This window comes from Hippocampus guttulatus, chromosome 15 (genome assembly GCF_054856545.1).
Source record: "Hippocampus guttulatus isolate MCC_2025c chromosome 15, RoL_Hgut_1.0, whole genome shotgun sequence".
NCBI lineage: Eukaryota > Metazoa > Chordata > Actinopteri > Syngnathiformes > Syngnathidae > Hippocampus > Hippocampus guttulatus.
This window is the reverse complement of record NC_141275.1, coordinates 43,533-50,241: the sequence shown is the minus strand read 5'-3', so window position 1 is coordinate 50,241 and position 6,709 is coordinate 43,533.

The window sequence follows — 6,709 nt, the reverse complement described above, 5'->3', positions numbered from 1 at the left end:
CCACACAACTCATTCCTATTAAGATACATTCAACTTCAGAAAACGTGCTCAGCTCGGGCTGAAAATGCATTTAAAGCAATAGAAACTCAAATTGAGTGTCACGCCTAAACCAAAGTTGACTTATGCACACACTTCAACATGTATTTTGTTTAGGATGGCCTTCTGAAGCCTAAATGAGCATTAATTTGACTACACAAGTCATTCCTATGAAGATACATTCAAACTCAGAAAGCGCGCTCAGCTCGGGCTGAAAATGCATTTAAAGCAATAAAAACTCAAATTGAGTGTCACGCCTAAACCAAAGGACATATGCACACACTTCAACATGTATTTTGTTCAGGATGGCCTCCTGAAGCCTAAATGAGCATTAGTTTGACTACACAACTCATTCCTATGAAGATACATTCAAAGTCAGAAAGCGCGCTCAGCTCGGGCTGAAAATGCATTTAAAGCAATAAAAACTCAAATTGAGTATCACGCCTAAACCAAAGCACTTATGCACACACTTCAACGTGTATTTTGTTTAGGATGGCCTCCTGAAGCCTAAATGAGCATTAATTTGACTACACAAGTCATTCCTATGAAGATACATTCAAACTCAGAAAGCGCGCTCAGCTCGGGCATAAAATGCATTTAAAGCAATAAAAACTCAAATTGAGTGTCACACCTAAACCAAAGGACTTATGCACACACTTCAACATAAATTTTGTTCAGGATGACCTCCTGAAGCCTATATGAGCATTAATTTGACCACACAACTCATTCCTATGAAGATACATTCAAACTCACAAAACGTACTCAGCTCGGCAAAAAATGCATTTAAAGCAATAAAAACTCAAATTGAGTGTCACGCCTAAACCAAAGGACTTATGCACACACTTCAACATGTATTTTGTTCAGGATGGCCTCCTGAAGCCTAAATGAGCATTAATTTGACTACACAAGTCATTCCTATGAAGATACATTCAAACTCAGAAAGCGCGCTCAGCTCGGGCTGAAAATGCATTTAAAGCAATAAAAACTCAAATTGAGTGTCACGCCTAAACCAAAGGACATATGCACACACTTCAACATGTATTTTGTTCAGGATGGCCTCCTGAAGCCTAAATGAGCATTAGTTTGACTAAACAACTCATTCCTATGAAGATACATTCAAAGTCAGAAAGCACGCTCAGCTCGGGCTGAAAATGCATTTAAAGCAATAAAAACTCAAATTGAGTGTCACGCCTAAACCAAAGGACTTATGCACACACTTCAACGTGTATTTTGTTCAGGATGACCTCCTGAAGCCTAAATGAGCATTAATTTAATCACACAACTCATTCCTATGAAGATACATTCAAACTCACAAAACGTGCTCAGCTCGGGCTGAAAATGCATTTAAAGCAATAAAAACTCAAATTGAGTGTCACGCCTAAACCAAAGGACTTATGCACACACTTCAACATGTATTTTGTTCAGGATGTTCCTCCTGAAGCCTAAATGAGCATTAATTTGACCACACAACTCATTCCTATTAAGATACATTCAAACTCAGAAAACGTGCTCAGCTCGGGCTGAAAATGCATTTAAAGCAATTAAAACTCAAATTGAGTGTCACGCCTAAACCAAAGGACTGATGCACACACTTCAACATGTATTTTGTTCAGGATGGTATCCTGAAGCCTAAATGAGCATTAATTTGACCACACAACTCATTCCTATTAAGATACATTCAAACTCAGAAAACCGGCTCAGCTCGGGCTGAAAATGCATTTAAAGCAATAAAAACTCAAATTGAGTGTCACACCTAAACCAAAGGACTTATGCACACACTTCAACATGTATTTTGTTCAGGTTGGCCTCCTGAAGCCTAAATGAGCATTAATTTGACTACACAACTCATTCCTATGAAGATACATTCAAAGTCAGAAAGCGCGCTCAGCTCGGGCTGAAAATGCATTTAAAGCAATAAAAACTCAAATTGAGTGTCACGCCTAAACCAAAGGACTTATGCACACACTTCGACATGTATTTTGTTTAGGATGGCCTCCTGAAGCCTAAATGAGCATTAATTTGACTACACAAGTCATTCCTATGAAGATACATTCAAACTCAGAAAACGTGCTCAGCTCAGGCTGAAAATGCATTTAAAGCAATAAAAACTCAAATTGACTGTAGCGTCTAAACCAAAGGACTTATGCACACACTTCAACATGTATTTTGTTCAGGATAACCTCCTGACGCCTAAATAAGCATTAATTTGACCACACAACTCATTCCTATGAAGATACATTCAAACTCAGAAAACGTGCTCAGCTCGGGCTGAAAATGCATTTAAAGCAATAAAAACTCAAATTGAGTATCACACCTAAACCAAAGGACTTATGCACACACTTCAACATGTATTTTGTTCAGGTTGGCCTCCTGAAGCCTAAATGAGCATTAATTTGACTACACAACTCATTCCTATGAAGATACATTCAAAGTCAGAAAGCGCGCTCAGCTCGGGCTGAAAATGCATTTAAAGCAATAAAAACTCAAATTGAGTGTCACGCCTAAACCAAAGGACTTATGCACACACTTCGACATGTATTTAGTTCAGGATGTCCTCCTGAAGCCTAAATGAGCAGTAATTTGACTACACAACTCATACCTATGAAGATACATTCAAACTCAGAAAACGTGCTCAGCTCGGGCTGAAAATGCATTTAAAGCAATAAAAACTCAAATTGAGTGTCACACCTAAACCAAAGGACTTATGCACACACTTCAACATGTATTTTGTTCAGGATGACCTCCTGAAGCCTATATGAGCATTAATTTGACCACACAACTCATTCCTATGAAGAGACATTCAACTTCAGAAAACGTGCTCAGCTCGGGCTGAAAATGCATTTAAAGCAAAAAAACTCAAATTGAGTGTCACGCCTAAACCAAAGGACTTATGCACACACTTCAACATGTATTTAGTTCAGGATGTCCTCCTGAAGCCTAAATGAGCAGTAATTTGACTACACAACTCATTCCCATGAAGATACATTCAAACTCAAAAAACGTGCTCAGCTCGGCAAAAAATGCATTTAAAGCAATAAAAACTCAAATTGATTGTCACGCCTAAACCAAAGGACTGATGCACACACTTCAACATGTATTTTGTTCAGGATGACCTCCTGAAGCCTAAATGAGCATTAATTTGACTACACAACTCATTCCTATGAAGATACATTCAAAGTCAGAAAGCGCGCTCAGCTCGGGCTGAAAATGCATTTAAAGCAATAAAAACTCAAATTGAGTGTCACGCCTAAACCAAAGGACTTATGCACACACTTCAACGTGTATTTTGTTCAGGATGACCTCCTGAAGCCTAAATGAGCATTAATTTAATCACACAACTCATTCCTATGAAGATACATTCAAACTCACAAAACGTGCTCAGCTCGGGCTGAAAATGCATTTAAAGCAATAAAAACTCAAATTGAGTGTCACGCCTAAACCAAAGGACTTATGCACACACTTCAACATGTATTTTGTTCAGGATGTTCCTCCTGAAGCCTAAATGAGCATTAATTTGACCACACAACTCATTCCTATTAAGATACATTCAAACTCAGAAAACGTGCTCAGCTCGGGCTGAAAATGCATTTAAAGCAATTAAAACTCAAATTGAGTGTCACGCCTAAACCAAAGGACTGATGCACACACTTCAACATGTATTTTGTTCAGGATGGTATCCTGAAGCCTAAATGAGCATTAATTTGACCACACAACTCATTCCTATTAAGATACATTCAAACTCAGAAAACGTGCTCGGCTCGGGCTGAAAATGCATTTAAAGCAATAAAAACTCAAATTGAGTGTCACACCTAAACCAAAGGACTTATGCACACACTTCAACATGTATTTTGTTCAGGATGACCTCCTGAAGCCTATATGAGCATTAATTTGACCACACAACTCATTCCTATGAAGATACATTCAACTTCAGAAAACGTGTTAAGCTCGGGCTGAAAATGCATTTACAGCAATAAAAACTCAAATTGAGTGTCACGCCTAAACCAAAGGACTTGTGCACACACTTCAACATGTATTTTGTTCAGGAGGACCTCCTGAAGCCTAAATAAGCATTAATTTGACCACACAACTCGATTCTATGAAGATACATTCAAACTCAAAAAACGTGCTCAGCTCGTGCTGAAAATGCATTTAAAGCAATAAAAACTCAAATTGAGTGTCATGCCTAAAGGACTTATGCACACACTTCAACATGTATTTTGTTCAGGATGGCCTCCTGAAGCCTCAATGAGCATTAATTTGACCACACAACTCATCCCTATGAAGATAGATTAAAACTCAGAAAACGTGCTCAGCTCGGCCTGAAAATGCATTTAAAGCAATAGAAACTCAAATTGAGTGTCACGCCTAAACCAAAGTTGACTTATGCACACACTTCAACATGTATTTTTTTTAGGATGGCCTCCTGAAGCCTAAATGAGCATTAATTTGACTACACAAGTCATTCCTATGAAGATACATTCAAACTCAGAAAGCGCGCTCAGCTCGGGCTGAAAATGCATTTAAAGCAATAAAAACTCAAATTGAGTGTCACGCCTAAACCAAAGCACTTATGCACACACTTCAACGTGTATTTTGTTCAGGATGACCTCCTGAAGCCTAAATGAGCATTAATTTAATCACACAACTCATTCCTATGAAGATACATTCAAACTCACAAAACGTGCTCAGCTCGGGCTGAAAATGCATTTAAAGCAATAAAAACTCAAATTGAGTGTCACGCCTAAACCAAAGGACTTATGCACACACTTGAACATGTATTTTGTTCAGGATGTCCTCCTGAAGCCTAAATGAGCAGTAATTTGACTACACAACTCATTCCTATGAAGGTACATTCAAAGTCAGAAAGCGCGCTCAGCTCGGGCTGAAAACGCATTTAAAGCAATAAAAACTCAAATTGCGTGTCACGCCCAAACCAAGGGACTTATGCACACACTTCAACATGTATTTAGTTAAGGATGTCCTCCTGAAGCCTAAATGAGCAGTAATTTGACCACACAACTCATTCCTATGAAGATACATTTAACTCAAAAAACGTGCTCAGCTCGGGCAGAAAATGCATTTAAAGCAAAAAAAACTCAAATTGAGTTTCACGCCTACACCAAAGGACTTATGCACACACTTGAACATGTATTTAGTTCAGGATGTCCTCCTGAAGCCTAAATGAGCATTAATTTGACCACACAACTCATTCCTATGAAGATACATTCAAACTCAGAAAACGTGCTCAGCTCGGGCTGAAAATGCATTTAAAGCAATAAAAACTCAAATTGAGTGTCACACCTAAAGGACTTATGCACACACTTCAACATGTATTTAGTTCAGGATGTCCTCCTGAAGCTAAATGAGCATTAATTTAATCACACAACTCATTCCTATGAAGATACATTCAAACTCACAAAACGTGCTCAGCTCGGGCTGAAAATGCATTTAAAGCAATAAAAACTCAAATTGAGTGTCACGCCTAAACCAAATTATGCACACACTTCAACATGTATTTTGTTCAGGATGTTCCTCCTGAAGCCTAAATGAGCATTAATTTGAGCACACAACTCATTCCTATTAAGATACATTCAAACTCAGAAAACGTGCTCAGCTCGGGCTGAAAATGCATTTAAAGCAATAAAAACTCAAATTGAGTGTCACACCTAAACCAAAGGACTTATGCACACACTTCAACATGTATTTTGTTCAGGATGACCTCCTGAAGCCTATATGAGCATTAATTTGACCACACAACTCATTCCTATGAAGATACTTTCAACTTCAGAAAACGTGCTAAGCTCGGGCTGAAAATGCATTTACAGCAATAAAAACTCAAATTGAGTGTCACGCCTAAACCAAAGGACTTGTGCACACACTTCAACATTTTTTTTTCAGGAGGACCTCCTGAAGCCTAAATAAGCATTAATTTGACCACACAACTCATTCCTATGAAGATACATTCAAACTTAAAAAACGTGCTCAGCTCGTGCTGAAAATGCATTTAAAGCAATAAAAACTCAAATTGAGTGTCATGCCTAAAGGACTTATGCACACACTTCAACATGTATTTTGTTCAGGATGGCCTCCTGAAGCCTCAATGAGCATTAATTTGACCACACAACTCATCCCTATGAAGATAGATTAAAACTCAGAAAACGTGCTCAGCTCGGCCTGAAAATGCATTTAAAGCAATAAAAACTCAAATTGAGTGTCACGCCTAAAGGACTTATGCACACACTTCAACATGTATTTAGTTCAGGATGTCCTCCTGAAACTAAATGAGCATTATTTTGATCACACAACTCATTCCTATGAAGATACATTCAAAGTCAGAAAACGTATTCAGCTCGGCAAAAAATGCATTTAAAGCAATAGAAACTCAAATTGAGTGTCACGCCTAAACCAAAGTTGACTTATGCACACACTTCAACATGTATTTTGTTTAGGATGGCCTCCTGAAGCCTAAATGAGCATTAATTTGACTACACAAGTCATTCCTATGAAGATACATTCAAACTCAGAAAGCGCGCTCAGCTCGGGCTGAAAATGCATTTAAAGCAATAAAAACTCAAATTGAGTGTCACGCCTAAACCAAAGGACATATGCACACACTTCAACATGTATTTTGTTCAGGATGGCCTCCTGAAGCCTAAATGAGCATTAGTTTGAC